We start from the raw sequence: 21,517 nt of genomic DNA, 5'->3' as shown, positions 1-21,517 counted from the left end.
CATAATTCTTCAACATATTATTCAATAATTCCTCAGCTTGTTCAACAGTTCATTCCCTGAAAACACAACCAACACAACTATCTAGGAAGTCCCTAGAAGCATCGGTTAGTCCATTATAAAATATATCAAGTATTTCATTTTTCTTGAGAGGATGATCAGGAAAAGCATTAAGTAATTGGAGAAGCCTCCCCCAAGCTTGTGCGTGACTCTCTTCTTCAATTTGCACAAAGTTAAATATTTCCTGTAAGGCAGCTTGTTTCTTATGAGCAGGATTTTTTTTCCAGAGAAGTAATAAATCATATCCTGGGGACTACGCACACAACCAGGAGCAAGAGTATTGTACCATATCTTAGCATCACCCTTTAGTGAGAAAGGAAATAACTTAAGGATATAGTAATAGCAAATTTTTTCCTCATGAACAAATAGGGTGGCTATATCATTTAATTTAGTAAGATGTGCCACAACAGTTTCAGTTTCATAGCCATGGAAACGATCAGATTCAACCAAAGTTATCAACTCTGGGTCGACAGAGAATTCATAATACTTACCAGTAATAAAGATAGGTGAAGTAGCCAACTTAGGATCATATTTCATTCTAGCATTCAAAGATTTTTCTTTCAACTTGCATAGTAATTTCGTAAGATCATCTCTATCTTTACAAGCAAGAAAATCCCTAGCAACCTCTCTATCTGTAACATAACCCTCAGGTATCTTAGGAAATTCATATCTAGGATAGCTAGGTCTAATAGTTGTTTCATAATTCTCAGTTTAAATAATTTCATCGGTTTCATCAATTTCAGCATTCTCAATTTCTTTAGCTCTAGCAAGTTGTTCATCAAGAAATTCTCCAGGTGGCACAACCTTATCAAGCAAGGTACTAGCATCATCATAAGCATCATTCATAGCATAAGTAGCTTCATCAGTTACTTGCAACATATCAGAATTAATAGCAGGCGGTGGTGTTGCAAGTCTATTCAAAACAGAAGGTGAATCAAGTGCAGAGCTAGATGGCAATTCCTTACCTCCCCTCGTCTTAGAGGGAACAATCTTGGTTCTGGTATCTTTCAGATTCTTCATAGTGATAAATAGATATAAATCCCAAGTGACTCAACAAATATAGCTATGCGCCCCGGCAACGACGCTAGAAAAAGGTCTTGATAACCCACAATTATAGGGGATCCAATAGTTTTCGTGGGTAGAGTATTCAACCCAAATTTATTGATTCGACACAAGGGGAGCCAAAGAATATTTGCAAGTATTAGCAGTTGAGTTGTCAATTCAACCACATCTGGAGACTAAATATCGATAGCAAAGTGATCAGTAGCACAATAGTATGATAGTTTGATAGCGATAACAATAGTAGTAGCAACAATAGTAACAGTAATAGTAGTAGCGGTAATTTTGAGCAGTTGTAATAGTAGTAACAACAGTGGTAACCTAGCAAGAACAATATGTGAAAAGCTCATAGGCATTGGATCGATGGTTTCGTTGGATGATATTCATCATATAACAGTCATAACCTAGGGCGACACAGAACTAGCTCCAGTTCGTCAATATAATGTAGGCATTTATTCCGTAAATAGTCATACGTGCTTATGGAAAAGAACTTGCATGGCATCTTTTGTCCTACCCTCCCGTGGCAACGAGGTCCATAAGGAAACTAAGGGATATTAAGGCCTCCTTTTAATAGAGAACCGGAACACAACATTAACACTTAGTGAATACATGAACTCCTAAAACTACGGTAATCACCGGAAAGAATCCCAATTATTGTCACCTTGGGGTATGTGGATCATAACACGTAATAGGTGCATATAACTTGCAAGATTAGATCACGAACATAGATGTAATGGTGAAAACATAAACGGTTCATATCTTAAATCATGGCACTCGGGCCCTAGTGACAAGCATTAAGCATAGCAAAGTCATAGCAACATCAATATCAGAACATAGTGGATACTAGGGATCAAGACCTAACAAAACTAACTCGATTACATGATGAATCTCATCCAACCCACCACCGACCAACGAGCCGACGAAGGATTTGCTCATTTCCGGCGGTGAGCATGTTGAAATTGGTGATGGAGGATGGTTGATGATGACGAAGACGGAAGATCCCCCTCTCCGGAGCCCCGAACGGGCTCCAGATCTGGCCTCCCGATGAAGAATAGGAGGTGGCGGCGGCTTCGTATCGTATAACATGATGAAACTTCCTCTCCTATTTTTCTCCAAAAATAGGAATTTAAAGAGTTAGAGTTAGGGTCAGCGGAGCCTCGTGGGGCCCACTACCCACCAGGGCACGCCAGAGGGGGTGGCGCGCCCTGGTGCCTAGTGGGCAGCCGCCCCCTCCAGTGGGTCTTGGTTCCAGTATTTTTTATTTATTCCCAAATAACTCTCCAAAAAGTTTCATCAAATTCTGAGAACTTTTATTTCTGCAGTAAAACAACACCATGGTAGTTCTGCTGAAAACAGCGTCAGTCCGGGTTAGTTTCATTCAAATCATGCAAATTAGAGTCCAAAACAAGAGCAAAAGCATTAGGAAAAGTAGATGCGATGGAGACGTATCACCCCACCTCCAGCCGCTCCGCCGCCGGCGGAAGGCCACATGGGGAACACGACGCTCGAGTTTGTCGTGGAGCTACGTGACCCACCGCGAAGCCGGCTGCGGCTCCCTCTTCCCTTCGCCAGGATCATGGAGGCCGACAGCCACTCGGGTTGTGGCTGCACGTGAATGGCTGCCTTAATGGCGTCGTATGGGTGAACGTCGAGTTTCCCGTGAACGGCCTTAAGTTCCTTACGTGTGGGTGGAAATCCTTCACTCGCGCCCGCTACTTAGTGGAGGGGCATCTTCTCCACTTCAAGTTGGTGGAGTCCGATACGCTCTCCGTCAAGTTCTTCGGGGCTTCAGGCGCTCTCATGGAGTGCTGCCCAGAGAGCTCGAGCAACAGCGAAAGCTCCTCCTTGAGCGATAGTGATGAGGAGGAGGCAGATGGTGAAGACGACGGCGGTGAGTCACCGAGCATCAAGTCCAAAGATGACGACTCGGACTCTAGCTGAACGCCGACAGCACCATCATCTCCAGCTGAGTAGCGGCAGCACCACCATCTATAGCTAGACACCGGCAAGGTGGCTTGCCTAGAGCGCTTGGCCTAGGCGCCCCTTTTGCCCTCCTTGCACTTGATGTAAACCCTAGGAGGAAAGGGCCAAGAAAGACATTATCGAGCACCTTTCGTTTTTCAATAAATGTATGACATTCGATGTGCTCGAATAAATGTGTATTATACTCCTTCCTTGTTTCTTTCTTCGTATGATTTTTTACTTAAGACCCTATGCTACTAGGAAGATCGTCGGGACGCACACTTGCAGCAAGCGCTTTGAAGAGCTGGTCTTCAGCAGCTTGCCGGAAGTGCGACCACCGGCAAAGTAACTTGCCAGTCTCAAACGCAACTGCATAGACTTTGCTGAGCGGACTCAAGGTAGAGCTAGAGCGCGGGACGAAACACGGCAAGATTCCTTCGTGTGCAGGTTTCCCGTATGAACATAGAACCGTGCAAGGGGAATCTACAAGATGTAAACAATGAAACTATAGTTGAAAAAATTTCAACTTATCTTTCTTTGTTGTACTTCTTATCATATGAAATGAAATGAACGTCAACACCATTCGAAACGGCGAAACGGTAGTACTCCATCATCCTCCCCCCGGCAAACATGCACGCGGGTGTAACATCCCAATTTTCCTAATTTGGATGTTAATAGATCATTCATATGCATCTCATATTTTTATTGCATTATTTGTTTCTTTGAAATATTCTTTTCATTATGCAACTAAAGGCAATTTACTGGAGTGGATATAACATGACTTCTCCCATATTTTAAAAATGTTCATAATTTCCAGAATATTATTTCCATTTTATCTGATATATTCTGGTATTTTTCATAATCTCCCAAATATTTTATTTGAGTGTTTTGTTGCTGTTTATGTGGCCTATTGCATAAAAACTATTTTCAAAATTGCATTAGATGAGGAAATAGTGTTCCTGTAGTTATATTTTCTTTACCGTGTGTCTATATATTTTTATTTAGATTTTATTCCGGTTTTTGTGTGTACTTTAGTTTATTTTTTAGTGTGGTTTTTTTTATAAAAAAGAACCAGCTAGCTAGCCAGCCCACCAGCCGCCGTGGCCAAGCAACCCCCGTCACCGCAGCCCACTTCGCCCGAAGCAGTACGCAGCGCAACGCCAGCCCCGCAGCTCTTCGCCGCTCGCAGCCACTGCCAGCGGGCCCCACACCACGCCCTGTTCTCCTTCCCCAAGTCGGACGAACTTGCACCACACCCATCCCCTTCCTTGAGCCGGACTGGAGCGCACCGCACACGCGACCGAGGCCGAGCCCGGATCGGTCCGTCGTCCTGGTCAACCCCGTGCTCCCCAGAGACACGAGGCGCGAAGCACAGCCCTAGGGGAACCCTACCGCGGCCCCTTCCCCATCTTTCTTCGACCGCACATAGCCGCTGGGCGAAACGAATCTCGCCCAGGAGCTTTGCCGACCGCCGCCGTTCGCCTGACGCCACTGCTGCCATAAGGACCCGCAGAGACACACCGACTGCTCCTTTCAATCCGCTACTCCACGCCGCACTTGCTTGACTTACTTTCGTGGCCGGAATCACAGTAGCGCGAGGGCACCGACTTTGCCGGAGCACGCCGGAGTTCAGGAGCTCGCCACCGCCGCTCGAGGGTGCCCAGTCGCCGTTGAACACCACCACCTCCGCCACTCGATGCTGCACCCGTCCATCCCTTCGCCTTCGCCGAAGACCCACCGGAGAGACGCCACCGCCGACACCCGACCCGCGCCGCCGTTTCCCCTGTTCTGGTGAGCACACGCACGCGCATGATGATGAGGACATCAATACCATTGTTACACCCACAACCCCTGCTACTATACATACTGGACCGATTACTAGAGCTCGCGCACGCCAATTAAATTACCAGGTACTTTCGTTTCTTGGTAATGATTCTAATGTTCATGAAATTATGATGCTGCCTAAATTGGATACAATTGTTTTGCTTACAAATGAAGGGCCTAGCTTGGAGAAGGATGAACATTGGAGCAAGAACAAGCATGGAGTTGATGGCATGCGCAAGGGAGACAAGAACAGAGTTTCAAGTGATGATTTTAGGACTTTGAAGCCACCATAATGAGTGCATGAAGCCTTGGACGAAATATACAAGCTGCCACTTCATAATTTTCGTCCAGAGGCTATTCTAGGTGCTGCGTCACCTTATTTTTGGGCCAGGCCCATGTAATTTCGAAATACATCAATATAAGTTGTTTTTAGAGTCCGTATGTGTGGGGAAACAAGAGTTAGGGTGGGTTTCGGACCCCTCCTCCAAGGGCCACGAAATCCCCCCCCCCTCTTCCTCCATATATATAGCCCCTAGGACATCGTTTAGACTTTGGGTTTTGTTTAGATTAAAAGTTCGCCATAGCCGCAACTTCGCGTACTTCGTTTGTGTTCAACGACCAGACAAAGGCGTCACAGAACCCCACCTTGATCAATAAAGCTTTCCTCTTATATTCGCAATATCCAGATTGCAATCTTAGTTTCTTGCTTGTTCTTCGTTTGCCTGCAGGAAACAGACCTTCGTGGTCAGGTTGATCGTGCTTCGGCGTGGTCAATAACCTCTCGGAGTTGGTTTAGCGATTGCTAAGGCGCGACGTCCTCGCACGTTCGTAGTCGGATCATCTAAGTCGACTTCCTCCAAAACGATACCCACCATCTCATCGAAAGACGGGACACCTTTGCATCTATCAAGTGGTATCAGATTTCCAGGTTGCTCGATGAGATTTTATAGTTTTTCGTAGTTTAGATCGAGTCTGTTCTTCATACCTATAGTCCACGAAGAAGCCAAAAAAATAAATATTAGGGTTAGTTCATCTTATCCGAACCAATCTGAGCCTTTGCATAATCTTTTCTGTATTTTCTTTGTTGAATTTGTGGTTGCATCGTCGTGTCAAGTTGCTGGTCCTAGCGTCTAGTACTTTAGAGTTTCGAGTTCTGTTCACAAGTTGTCACGCCGCCGCTGCACCATCGTCATCACCGTTGCGATATACCACCATCATCATCACCGCTGCCATATACCACCATCGTCATCACCGCTGCCATATACCACCATCATCATCACCGCTACCATATACCACATATCCACCGCCATCACGCTAATCCGAGTCCACCTCCATCACAGATTCGCCACCAGTCCGTGTTCCATCGCCCTACAAATATCCGCCACCAGTCCGAGTTTCCACCAGATTCATCTCCGCCACCAGTCCTAGTCCGAGTCCAGTAAATATTGCTTTGTTCTCGATTTCCAGATCACACGATACTCCGAGTCGTGACAGAATAGGACTCCCCAACTTCTGAGCCATCCGCAGAAGAAAAATAGTTCCAGTTTCAAAAAAACACTAAGTCTGGAAAATTCTGGCTAGGCAGTTTTTAGGACATTTGTAGACTTTTTCAAAAAAAAAAATTGTTGCGGAGCAAAAAAAAGAGGAAAAAAAGTGAAAAAAGAAAAAAATCAAAGTGTGCTCCTCCCTTGTTTACGTGCAGCACCGTGATTTTGTTAGTGTTCTAGGCTCGCGTCTCTAGTATGGTCTAGCCTAGGACCAGCACAGTACCGTCGTTGAGCGTTTATTCAACTTTGCATCTCTGAATTGATTATTGCTGACCCTTTTTGCTACCATATTATAAGCCTTCCCAGCTCCACATACGTCTACATCGTGCGTTTGACTCTCCCTGGTAATCACTCTATCCAAGCTTTGAGAGTTTTGACTACATCGGTTGCCGATCACCGCCTGCTGCTGGGTAAGAACTGGTAAGAATTTGAGATTCGCTTGACGGATTTGTGACACCCACCACCACCACTTGTTAGTAGTCTATAGGATCATATTCTTGTGTGTTTCTATTGCTGCTAACCATGCCAGGATCACAAGCCGACGAGATTGACTGGGAGAACTTAACGAACAAGGAGCTTCATGATAAGTTTCAACAAATGATGACTGAACAGGTGCAAGATGTGCTGAACAATTTTGAAGAGGCCATGGAGAAGATCACTGGCCTTGAGAAGACATTCGAAACAAAGCTTGATAACAGATTTAATGAACTACTTGCGCGTCTTCCACCACCGGCTGCACCTGCCGCACCTCAGCAACAACAACAACAACAACAACAACAACAACAACGACTACCTCCACGTTGGGAAACAGCCCTCCGCCGAGCGAGTCGTGTCCCTCTTCAGCCTGGCCAAACTGCTGGTGCTGCTGTTGATACTTCTGTGGCTCCCGCTGCTGATGTGGAGGAGGATGATTATGCGGGAGATTACGAGGATGAGGTTGATAAAAATCAGAACTACGTGCAACCACCAGCACCACAGCCACCAGGTCGTCCACACGCAAATAACGGCAATGTTAGGGCTCCCCCTCAGGTACGAGATCATGACCATCTCCCTAAACTGAAATTGAATATTCCACCATTTGAGGGTAGATATGTTCCTGATATATATATATTACTTGGGAGTTAGAAACTGAACAACGATTTACATGTTTACAATATCCTGAGGAGAGACGTGTTCCTGCTGCTGTTTGTGCTTTCACTAGCTTTGCATGTGTTTGGTGGTCTGAACATTGTAGATTATATCCTGTTCCAGCTACTTGGGCTGCTTTGAAAACTGCTATGCGTACTCGTTGGCTTCCACCATATTATCAACGTGAATTACTTCAAAAATTGCAGCGCTTAAGACAAGGAAGAAATTCTGTAGAAGAAAATTATCAGGAATTACAAACTGGCTTGATTAGATGTGGTATTGTTGAGGAGAATGAAGCTATGCTTGCACGTTTTATGGGTGGATTAAATGGAGAGATTCAGACCATTCTAGAGTATAAGGATTATAATAATATCACTCGTTTATTCCATCTTGCTTGTAAAGCTGAACGTGAAGTGCAGGATCGACAGGCATTGGCGCGAACTAACTTTTCTGCAGGTCGACCTTCATCATGGACACCACGTGCATCATCTACTTCCACTGCACCATCACCTCCTTCAGGTGCCACCTCCAACCGTGATACAAGAAAGCAGGCACAACCACCAGTATCTGCCAAGAGCACACCTGCCGGGCCTGCACAGAGCTCTTCTTCTTCCATGGCGTCAACAGTGCACACAAGTGATATTATTTGTCGTCGTTGTGAGGGAAGAGGACATTTTGCGAGAGAATGCAAATCTCAGTGTGTGATGATTGCTACTGAGGATGGTGGGTATGAGTCCGCTACTGACTATGATGAGGAGACTTTGGCTCTTATTACACATGAAGAACACGGTGGAGATGATTCTGATCATGAGACGCAATACATGGCTGTTGAAGATGCTGACAGGTATGAATGTTTAGTTGCTCAACGTGTTTTGAGTGTGCAGGTTATACAAGCTGAGCAAAATCAGAGGCATAATTTGTTCCATACAAAGGGAGTTGTGAAGGAACGTTCTATTCGCGTCATCATAGATGGAGGGAGTTGCAACAACTTGGCTAGCATGGAGATGGTGGAGAAGCTATCTCTCACCACATCCACATCCTTACTACATCCAATGGTTCAACAACAGCGGCAAGGTTAAGGTAACACGTACTGTTCGGGTGCATTTTAGTATCTCTACATATGCTGATTATGTTGATTGTGATGTGGTACCTATGCAAGCATGTTCCTTATTACTTGGTAGACCATGGAAATTTGATAAAAAATTTGTACACCATGGTAGAAACAATCAGTATACTCTTATTCATAAGGATACAAATATTACTTTGCTTCCTATGACACCTGATTCCATTTTAAAAGATGATATTCATAGAGCTAATAAAGCAAAACTGGAGAAAAATAAGAGTGAAAATCAGATTGTGGCAAAAGAATTTGAGCAACAAATGAAGCCTAATAATAAACCATCTAGTGTTGCTTCTGAAATTAAATTGAAAAGTGCATGTTTACTTGCCACCAAATATGATATTGATGAGCTAGTTTTTAGCAAATCTGTTTGCTATGCTTTTGTGTGCAAAGAGGCATTATTTTCATTCGACGACGTGCCTTCCTCTTTGCCCCCTGCAGCCACTAACATTTTGCAGGAGTTCGCCGACGTCTTCCCACAAGACATGTCACCGGGATTACCACCTATTCGAGGGATTGAGCATCAAATTGACTTAATTCCCGGTGCATCGCTACCCAACCGTGCACCATACCGTACCAATCAAGAGGAGACGAAGGAGATTATGCGTCAAGTACAGGAGCTGCTCAACAAAGGTTATATTCGCGAATCCCTTAGTCCTTGTGGTGTTCCTATTATTATAGTGCCGAAAAAGGATGGTACGTCGCGTATGTGTGTTGATTGTAGAGGCATTAATAATATTACTATTCGTTATCGTCATCCTATTCCTAGGCTAGATGATATGCTTGATGAATTGAGTGGCTCTACAATATTCTCCAAAGTTGATTTGCGTAGTGGATACCATCAAATTCGTATGAAATTGGGAGATGAATGGAAAACAGCTTTTAAAACTAAGTTTGGTTTATATGAGTGGTTAGTCATGCCTTTTGGGTTAACTAATGCACTTAGTACTTTCATGAGACTAATGAACGAAGTTTTACGTGCTTTCATTGGACGATTTGTGGTAGTCTATTTTGATGATATACTGATTTATAGCAAATCTTTGGAAGAACATTTGGAACATTTACGTGCTGTTTTTATTGCTCTACGTGATGCACGTTTGTTTGGTAACCTTGGGAAGTGCACCTTTTGCACGGACCGAGTATCTTTTCTTGGCTATGTTGTTACTCCACAGGGAATAAAAGTTGATAAAGCCAAGATTGAAGCTATTGAGAGTTGGCCGCAGCCCAAAACGGTCACACAAGTGAGGAGTTTTCTTGGACTCGCTGGTTTCCATAGGCATTTTGTGCGAGATTTTAGCACCATAGCTGCACCTCTCAATGAGCTTACAAAGAAGGATGTGCCTTTTGTTTGGGGTACCGCACAGGAAGAAGCCTTCATGATATTGAAAGATAAGTTGACACATGCTCCTTTACTCCAACTTCCTGATTTTCATAAGACTTTTGAGCTTGAATGTGATGCTAGTGGAATTGGATTAGCAGGTGTGTTATTACAAGATGGCAAACCTGTTGCATACTTTTTTGAAAAATTGAGTGGGCCTAGTCTGAACTATTCTACTTATGATAAAGAATTATATGCTCTTGTTCGGACCTTAGAAACATGGCAACATTATTTGTGGCCCAAAGAATTTGTTATACATTCTGATCATGAATCTTTGAAACACATTAAAAGTCAAGCTAAACTGAACCGTAGACATGCTAAATGGGTTGAATTCATTGAGACTTTCCCTTATGTCATTAAACACAAGAAGGGTAAAGAAAATTTTATTGCTGATGCATTGTCTCGTCGTTATACTATGCTTTCACAACTTGACTTTAAAATATTTGGTTTGGAGACCATCAAAGATCAATATGTGCATGATGCTGAATTTAAAGATATATTGCAGAATTGTAAAGAAGGTAGAACATGGAACAAGTTCGTCGTTAACAATGGATTTGTGTTTCGTGCTAACAAGCTATGCATTCCAGCTAGCTCCGTTCGTCTTTTGTTGTTGCAGGAGGCGCATGGAGGAGGACTAATGGGACACTTTGGCGTGAAGAAGACGGAGGATATACTTGCTACACATTTCTTTTGGCCAAAGATGAGACGTGATGTTGAGCGTTATGTTGCTCGCTGCACTACATGTCAAAAAGCTAAGTCACGACTCAATCCTCATGGTTTATATATGCCTTTGCATGTACCTAGTGTTCCTTGGGAGGATATATCTATGGACTTTGTTTTAGGTTTACCTCGAACAAAGATGGGGAGGGATAGCATGTTTGTTGTTGTGGATAGGTTCTCGAAAATGGCACACTTTATACCATGTCATAAAAGCGATGATGCTGTTAATGTTGCTGATTTGTTCTTTCGTGAAATTATTCGCTTGCATGGTGTGCCAAATACTATTGTTTTAGATCGTGATACTAAATTTCCTAGTCACTTTTGGAGATGTTTATGGGCTAAGTTGGGGACTAAACTGCTTTTTAGTACTACTTGTCACCCCCAAACTGCTGGTCAAACTGAAGTAGTCAATAGAACATTGTCTACTATGCTTGAGGATGTTTTGAAGAATAATAAGAAAATGTGGGAAGAATGCTTGCCTCATATTGAACTTTCTTATAATCGTTCATTGCATTCTACTACTAAGATGTGCCCTTTTGAAATTGTGTATGGTTTCCTACCTCGTGCACCCATTGATTTGTTGCCTCTTCCATCTTCGGAGAAGGTTAATTTTGATGCTAAACAACGTGCTGAATTGATCTTAAAAATGCATGAGTTAACTAAGGAAAACATTGAGCGTATGAATGCTAAATATAAACTTGCTGGAGATAAGGGTAGAAAACATGTTGTCTTTGCACCTAGAGATCTTGTTTGGTTACATTTGCGTAAGGATAGGTTTCCTAATTTGTGCAAATCAAAGCTAATGCCACGTGCTGATGGTCCTTTTAAGGTGTTAGAGAAAATAAATGATAATGCATATAAACTTGAGCTGCCTGCAGATTTTGGGGTTAGTCCCACTTTTAACATTGCAGATTTGAAGCCTTATTTGGGTGAGGAAGATGAGCTTCCATCGAGGACGACTTCATTTCAAGAAGGGGAGGATGATGAGGACATCAATACCATTGTTACACCCACAACCCCTGCTACTATACATACTGGACCAATTACTAGAGCTCGCGCACGCCAATTAAATTACCAGGTACTTTCGTTTCTTGGTAATGATTCTAATGTTCATGAGATTATGATGCCGTCTAAATTGGATACATTTGTTTTGCTTACAAATGAAGGGCCTAGCTTGGAGAAGGATGAACATTGGAGCAAGAACAAGCATGGAGTTGATGGCATGCGCAAGGGAGACAAGAACAGAGTTTCAAGTGATGATTTCAGGACTTTGAAGCCACCATAATGAGTGCATGAAGCCTTGGACGAAATATACAAGATGCCACTTCATAATTTTCGTACAGAGGCTATTCTAGGTGCTGCATCACCTTATTTTTGGGCCAGGCCCATGTAATTTCGAAATACTTCAATATAGGCTGTTTTAGAGTCCGTATTTGTGGGGAAACAAGAGTTAGGGTGGGTTTCGGACCCCTCCTCCAAGGGCCACGAAATTCCCTGATAGAGGCAAAGGTGTCCCGTCTTTCGATGAGATGCTGGCTATCGTTTTGGAGGAAGTCAACTTTGACGATCCGACTACGAACGTGCGAGGACGTTGCGCCTTAGCAATCGCTAAACCAACTCCGAGAGGTTATTGACCATGCCGGAGCACGATCAACCTGACCACGAAGGTCTGTTTCCTGCAGGCAAATGAAGAACAAGCAAGAAACTAAGATTGCAATCTGGATATTGCGAATACAAGAGGAAAGGTTTATTGATCAAGCTGGGGTTCTGTGACGCCTTTGTCTGGTCGTTGAACACAAACGAAGTACGCGAAGTTGCAGCTATGGCAAACTTTTAATCTAAACAAAACCCAAACTCTAAACGGTGCCCTAAGGGCTGTATATATGGAGGAAGAGGGGGGGAATTTCGTGGCCCTCGGGGAAGGTGTCCGAAACCAACCCTATCTCTTGTTTCCCCACACATACGGACTCTAAAAACAGCCTATACTTATGTATTCCGAAATTACATGGGCCTGGCCCAATAATAAGGTGACGCAGCACCTAGAATAGCCTCTGGACGAAATTTATGAAGTGGCATCTTGTATATTTCGTCCAAGGCTTCATTCACTCCTTATGGTGGCTTCAAAGTCCTGAAATCATCACTTGTAACTCCGTTCTTGTTCCCCTTGTGCATGCCATCAACTCCATGCTTGTTCTTGCTCCAATGTTCATCCTTCTCCAAGCTAGGCCCTTCATTTGTAAGCAAAACAAAAGTATCCAATTTAGGCAGCATCATATTCTCATGAACATTAGAATCATTACCAAGAAACGAAAGTACCTGGTAATTTAATTGGCGTGCGCGAGCTCTAGTAATCGGTCCAGTATGTATAGTAGCAGGGGTTGTGGGTGTAACAATGGTATTGATGTCTTCATCATCCTCCCCTTCTTGAAATAAAGTCGTCCTCGACGGAAGCTCATCTTCCTCACCCAAATAAGGCTTCAAATCTGCAATGTTAAAAGTGGGACTAACCCCAAAATCTGCAGGTAGCTCAAGTTTATATGCATTATCATTTATTTTCTCTAACACCTTAAAAGGACCATCAGCACGTGGCATTAGCTTTGATTTGCGCAAATTAGGAAATCTATCCTTACGCAAATGTAACCAAACAAGATCTCCAGGTGCAAACACAACATGTTTTCTACCCTTATCTCCAGCAAGTTTATATTTAGCATTCATACGCTCAATGTTTTCCTTAGTTAACTCATGCATTTTTAAAATCAATTTAGCATTCAAAACAGCCCTAAGCATCGTAGACAATGTTCTATTGACTACTTTAGTTTGTCCATCAGTTTGGGGGTTACTAGTAGTACTAAAAAGCAGTTTAGTCCCCAACTTAGCCCATAAACATCTCCAAAAGTGGCTAAGAAATTTAGTATCACGATCTGAAACAATAGTATTTGGCACACCATGCAAGCGAATAATTTCATGAAAGAACAAATCAGCAACATTAACAACATCATCTCTTTTATGACATGGTATAAAGTGTGCCATTTTCGAGAATCTATCCACGACAACAAATATGCTATCCCTCCCCTTCTTTGTTCGAGGTAAACCTAAAGCAATGTCCATAGATATATCCTCCCAACAAACACTAGGTACAGGCAAAGGCATATATAAACCATGAGGATTGAGTCGTGACTTAGCCTTTTGACATGTAGTGCAGCGAGCAACAAAACGCTCAACATCCCGTCTCATCTTTGGCCAAAAGAAATGTGTAGCAAGTATATCCTCCGTCTTCTTCACGCCAAAGTGTCCCATTAGTCCTCCTCCATGCGCCTCCTGCAACAACAAAAGACGAACGGAGCTAGCTGGAATGCATAGCTTGTTAGCACGAAACACAAATCCATCGTTAACGACGAACTTGTTCCATGTTCTACCTTCTTTACAATTCTGCAATACATCTTTAAATTCAGCATCATGCACATATTGATCTTTGATGGTCTCCAAACCAAATATTTTAAAGTCAAGTTGTGAAAGCATAGTATAACGACGAGACAATGCATCAGCAATAACATTTTCTTTACCCTTCTTGTGTTTAATGACATAAGGGAAAGTCTCAATGAATTCAACCCATTTAGCATGTCTACGGTTCAGTTTTGCTTGACTTTTAATGTGTTTCAAAGATTCATGATCAGAATGTATAACAAATTCTTTGGGCCATAAATAATGTTGCCATGTTTCTAAAGTCCGAACAAGAGCATATAATTCTTTATCATAAGTAGAATAGTTCAGACTAGGCCCACTCAATTTTTCAGAAAAGTATGCAACAGGTTTGCCATCTTGTAATAACACACCTCCTAATCCAATTCCACTAGCATCACATTCAAGCTCAAAAGTCTTATTAAAATCAGGAAGTTGGAGTAAAGGAGCATGTGTCAACTTATCTTTCAATACCGTGAAGGCTTCTTCCTGTGCGGTACCCCAAACAAAAGGCACATCCTTCTTTGTAAGCTCGTTGAGAGGTGCAGCAATGGTGCTAAAATCTCTCACAAAACGCCTATAGAAACCAGCGAGTCCAAGAAAACTCCGCACTTGTGTGACCGTTTTGGGCTGCGGCCAACTCTCAATAGCTTCAATCTTGGCTTTATCAACTTCAATTCCCTGTGGAGTAACAACATAGCCAAGAAAAGATACTCGGTCGGTGCAAAAGGTGCACTTCCCAAGGTTACCAAACAAACGTGCATCACGTAGAGCAATAAAAACAGCACGTAAATGTTCCAAATGTTCTTCCAAAGATTTGCTATAAATCAGTATATCATCAAAATAGACTACCACAAATCGTCCAATGAAAGCACGTAAAACTTCGTTCATTAGTCTCATGAAAGTACTAGGTGCATTAGTTAACCCAAAAGGCATGACTAACCACTCATATAAACCAAACTTAGTTTTAAATGTTGTTTTCCATTCATCTCCCAATTTCATACGAATTTGATGGTATCCACTACGCAAATCAACTTTGGAGAATATTGTAGAGCCACTCAATTCATCAAGCATATCATCTAGCCTAGGAATAGGATGACGATAACGAATAGTAATATTATTAATGCCTCTACAATCAACACACATACGCGACGTACCATCCTTTTTAGGCACTAGTATAATAGGAACAGCACAAGGACTAAGAGATTCGCGTATATAACCTTTGTCGAGCAGCTCCTGTACTTGACGCATAATCTCCTTCGTCTCCTCTGGATTGGTACGGTATGGTGCACGGTTGGGTAGCGATGCACCGGGAATTAAGTCAATTTGATGCTCAATCCCTCGAATAGGTGGTAATCCCGGTGGCACGTCTTGTGGGAAGACGTCAGCGAACTCTTGCAAAATGTTAGTGACAGCAGGGGGTAAAGAGGAAGTCACGTCCTCGAATGAAAATAATGCCTCTTTGCACACAAAAGCATAGCAAACAGATTTGCTAAAATCTAGCTCATCAATATCAGATTTGGTGGCAAGTAAACATGCACTTTTCAATTTAATTTCAGAAGCAACACTAGATGGTTTATTATTAGGCTTCATTTGTTGCTCAAATTCTTTTGCCACAATCTGATTTTCACTCTTATTTTTCTCCTGTTTTGCTTTATTAGCTCTATTAATATCATCTTTCAAAATGGAATCAGGAGTCATAGGAAGCAAAGTAATATTTGTATCCTTATGAACAAGAGTATACTGATTGTTTCTACCATGGTGTACAGAATTTTTATCAAATTGCCATGGTCTACCAAGTAATAAGGAACATGCTTGCATAGGTACCACATCACAATCAACATAATCAGCATATGTAGAGATACTAAAATGCACACGAACAGTACGTGTTACCTTAACCTTGCCGCTGTTGTTGAACCATTGGATGTAGTAAGGATGTGGATGTGGTCTTGTGGTGAGAGATAGCTTCTCCACCATCTCCATGCTAGCCAAGTTGTTGCAGCTCCCTCCATCTATGATGACGCGAATAGAACGTTCCTTCACAACTCCCTTTGTATGGAACAAATTATGCCTCTGATTTTGCTCAGCTTGTGTAACCTGCACACTCAAAACACGTTGAGCAACTAAACATTCATACCTGTCAGCATCTTCAGCAGCCATGTATTGCGTCTCATGATCAGAATCATCTCCACCGTGTTCTTCATGTGTAATAAGAGCCAAAGTCTCCTCATCATAGTCAGTAGCGGACTCATACCCACCATCCTCAGTAGCAATCATCACACGCTGAGATTTGCATTCTCTCGCAAAATGTCCTCTTCCCTTACAACGACGACAAATAATATCACTTGTGTGCCCTGTTGACGCCATGGAAGAAGAAGAGCTCTGTGCAGGCCCGGCAGGTGTGCTCTTGGCAGATAGTGGTGGTTGTGCCTGCTTTCTTGTATCACGGTTGGAGGTGGCACCTGAAGGAGGTGATGGTGCAGTGGAAGTAGATGATGCACGTGGTGTCCATGATGAAGGTCGACCTGCAGAAAAGTTAGTTCGCGCCAATGCCTGTCGATCCTGCACTTCACGTTCAGCTTTACAAGCAAGATGGAATAAACGAGTGATATTATTATAATCCTTATACTCTAGAATGGTCTGAATCTCTCTATTTAATCCACCCATAAAACGTGCAAGCATAGCTTCATTATCATCAACAATACCACATCTAATCAAGCCAGTTTGTAATTCCTGATAATATTCTTCTACAAAAATAATTCCTTGTCTTAAGTGCTGCAATTTTTGAAGTAATTCTCGTTGATAATATGGTGGAACCCAAAGAGTACGCATAGCAGTTTTCAAAGCAGCCCAAGTAGCTGGAACATGATATAATCTACAATGTTTAGACCACCAAACACATGCAAAGCTAGTGAAAGCACAAACAGCAGCAGGAACACGTCTCTCCTCAGGATATTGTAAACATGTAAATCGTTGTTCAGTTCCTAACTCCCAAGTAAGATATATATCAGGAACATATCTACCCTCAAATGGTGGAATATTCAATTTCAGTTTAGGGAGATGGTCATGATCTCGTACCTGAGGGGGAGCCCTAACATTGCCATTATTTGCATGTGAACGACCTGGTGGTTGTGGTGCTGGTGGTTGCACGTAGTTCTGATTTTGATCAACCTCATCCTCGTAATCTCCCGCATAATCATCCTCCTCCACATCAGCAGCAGGAGCCATAGAAGTATCAACAGCAGCACCAGCAGTTTGGCCAGGCTGAAGAGGGACACGACTCGCTCGGCGGAGGGCTGTTTCCCGACGTGGTGGTAGTCGTTGTTGTTGTTGTTATTGTTGTTGTTGTTGTTGTTGCAGAGGTGCGGCAGGTGCAGCCGGTGGTGGAAGATGCGCAAGCAGTTCATTAAATCTGTTATCAAGCTTTGTTTCGAACGTCTTCTCAAGGCCAGTGATCTTCTCCATGGCCTCTTCAAAATTGTTCGGCACATCTTGCACCTGTTCAGTCATCATTTGCTGAAACTTATCATGAAGCTCCTGGTTCGTTAAGTTCTCCCAGTCAATCTCGTCGGCTTGTGATCCTGGCATGGTTAGCAGCAATAGAAACACACAAGAATATGATCCTATAGACTACTAACAAGTGGTGGTGGTGGGTGTCACAAATCCGTCAAGCAAATCTCAAATTCTTACCAGTTCTTACCCAGCAGCAGGCGGTGATCGGCAACCGATGTAGTCAAAACTCTCAAAGCTTGGATAGAGCGATTACCAGGGAGAGTCAAACGCACGATGTAGATGTATGTGGAGCTGGGAAGGCTTATAATATGGTAGCAAAAAGGGTCAGCAATAATCAATTCAGAGATGCAAAGTTGAATAAACGCTCAACGACGGTACTCTGCTGGTCCTAGGCTAGACCGCACTAGAGACGCGAGCCTAGAACACTAACAAAATCACGGCGCTGCACGTAAACAAGGGAGGAGCACACTCTGATTATTTTTTTCTTTTTTCACTTTTTTTTGCACTTTTTTTTTGCTCCGCAACAATTTTTTTTCGACAAAGTCTACAAATGTCCTAAAAACTGCCTAGCCAGAATTTTCCAGACTTAGTTTTTTTTAAACTGGAACTATTTTTCTTCTGCGGATGGCTCGGAAGTTGGGGAGTCCTACTCTTTCACGACTTGGAGTATCGCGTGATCTGGAAATCGAGAACAAAGCAATAATTACTGGACTCGGACTAGGGCTGGTGGCGGAGATGAATCTGGTGGAAACTCGGACTGGTGGCGGATATTTGTAGGGCAATGGAACACGGAGTGGTGGCGAATCTTTGATGGAGGTGGACTCGGATTAGCGTGATGGCGGTGGATATGTGGTATATGGTAGCGGCGATGATGATGGTGGTATATGGCAGCGGTGATGACGATGGTGGTATATGGCAGCGGTGATGATGATGGTGGTATATGGCAACGGTGATGACAATGGTGGTATATGGCAGCGGTGATGACGATGGTGCGGCGGCGGCGTGACAACTTGTGAACAGAACTCGAAACTCTAAAGTACTAGACGCTAGGACCAGCAACTTGACACGATGATGAAACCGCAAATTCAACAAAGCAAATACAGAAAAGATTATGCAAAGCCTCAGATTGGTTCGGATAAGATGAACTAACCCTAATATTTTTTTTGGCTTTTTCGTGGACTATAGGTATGAAGAACAGACTCGATCTAAACTACGAAAAGTTGTAAAATCTCACCGAGCAACCTGAAAATCTGATACCACTTGATAGAGGCAAAGGTGTCCCGTCTTTCGATGAGATGGTGGCTATCGTTTTGGAGGAAGTCGACTTTGACGATCCGACTACGAACGTGCGAGGACGTCGCGCCTTAGCAATCGCTAAACCAACTCCGAGAGGTTATTGACCACGCCGGAGCACGATCAACCTGACCACGAAGGTCTGTTTCCTGCAGGCAAACGAAGAACAAGCAAGAAACTAAGATTGCAATCTGGATATTGCAAATATAAGAGGAAAGCTTTATTGATCAAGGTGGGGTTCTGTGACGCCTTTGTCCGGTCGTTGAACACAAACGAAGTACGCGAAGTTGCAGCTATGGCGAACTTTTAATCTAAAGAAAACCCAAAGTCTAAACGGTGCCCTAAGGGCTGTATATATGGAGGAAGAGGGGGCGAATTTCGTGGCCCTCGGGGAAGGGGTCCGAAACCAACCCTATCTCTTGTTTCCCCACACATACGGACTCTAAAAACAGCCTATACTTATGTATTTCGAAATTACATGGGCCTGGCCCAATAATAAGATGACGCAGCACCTAGAATAGCCTCTGGACGAAATTTATGAAGTGGCATCTTGTATATTTCGTCCAAGGCTTCATTCACTCCTTATGGTGGCTTCAAAGTCCTGAAATCATCACTTGTAACTCCGTTCTTGTTCCCCTTGCGCATGCCATCAACTCCATGCTTGTTCTTGCTCCAATGTTCATCCTTCTCCAAGCTAGGCCCTTCATTTGTAAGCAAAACAAAAGTATCCAATTTAGGCAGCATCATATTCTCATGAACATTAGAATCATTACCAAGAATCAAAAGTACCTGGTAATTTAATTGGCGTGCGCGAGCTCTAGTAATTGGTCCATTATATGTAACAGTATGGGCTGTGGGTGTAACAATGGTATTGAAGTCCTCATCATCCCCCCCTCTCCCTCCATATATACAGCCCCTAGGGCATCGTTTAGACTTTTGGTTTTGTTTAGATTAATAGTTCGCCATAGCTGCAACTTCGCGTACTTCGTTTGTGTTCAACGACCAGACAAAGGCGTCAGAGAACCCCACCTTGATCAATAAAGCTTTCCTCTTATATTCGCAATATCCAGATTGCAATCTTAGTTTCTTGCTTGTTCTTCGTTTGCCTGCAGGAAACAGACCCTCGTGGTCAGGTTGATCGTGCTTCGGCGTGGTCAATAACCTCTCGGAGTTGGTTTGGCGATTGCTAAGGCGCGACGTCCTCGCACGTTCGTAGTCGGATCATCAAAGTCGACTTCCTCCAAAACGACCCAAACTTGATAAGATTCGATGTCTCTATGCTTACTGTGCTAGTCCCTGGATCAATTCGCTAGCACACACAGTACATAAGAATATCAAAGTAACAAGTGCATCATTTACTACAGCGTATGATCCAGAATTTATAAAGCATTACACACTAAGAGCACATAGCTAGCTTTATTGAATAATAACAGCGGAAATGTAGCATAAACAAACGATGAGTCCCATCAATGCCCACTGGAGAAAATGCTGAGTGAAGACTCGTGATCCTACTATATCTCACTGATCATCTGAATATCCTGCAACATGATAAGTTGCAGCCACAAGGGTCAATACATTGAATGTATTGGCAAATCACACAATATGGTATAGCAAACCTACATCCACAAAGCAATGTATGATAAACAACACACTCAAGTTAGTTTGGAGAAGAATGTCTTCACCTACCTCCACTAACTGAACTTACAACCGCATCTAATTTATTCGCCCAAGATAACCCAAAGATTCTAAGAAAACATGACAAGAACTTCAGAAGTCTCTCAAGTGCGCTCTGTCAGTGGCGCATTCTCTAGGAACCATAGAGCGCTCTGCCAAGGACGCATTCACCTGATTTAAGTTCCGAAAACTATACCTCGCCTCAAGTGCGCTCTGTCAATGATGCATTCTCTAGGGACAATAGAGCGCTCTGCCAGTGATGCATTCACTTGGTTAATAATCCTGAGCCTACGGCTATAAACACTCACCCCTTTCATGGATCACTCGACACATGCTCGCGTCTATCATAGCAAGTTGATCACACCATCACACACCAAAATCAATACCAAAACATGACAACATGGAATACACATATCAAGCCAAACATATATCATAGCATAAAACCATACATGCATAGCAGAATATAGGATGAGCAAAATCAAAAGTGTAAACTTGCCTTGAACAGTGTTGAAGTACTCTAACGATTAATTCTGATCCGCTTCACACTCCGGACAATCTATACGGTTAACGAAGGCACCGATAAATAAACCGTACTCACATAACGCCGCAACAAAGTAAACAGCAATGAATTCCAGTAAAAACTTAAATAACATAGCATAACAGTAGGTATATCTTATCTACATGCTAGTACGATCATAATGCAAAAAGAATCAACTAATTTGGATCTACGGTTTGAAAGATATGGCCTCCGGAAGGTTAAATTCAAATTTGAGCAAATTCAAA

This window comes from Triticum aestivum, chromosome 7D, assembly GCF_018294505.1.
Source record: "Triticum aestivum cultivar Chinese Spring chromosome 7D, IWGSC CS RefSeq v2.1, whole genome shotgun sequence".
Taxonomy (NCBI): Eukaryota; Viridiplantae; Streptophyta; class Magnoliopsida; order Poales; family Poaceae; genus Triticum; species Triticum aestivum.
Note: the sequence above shows the minus strand (reverse complement) of the source record.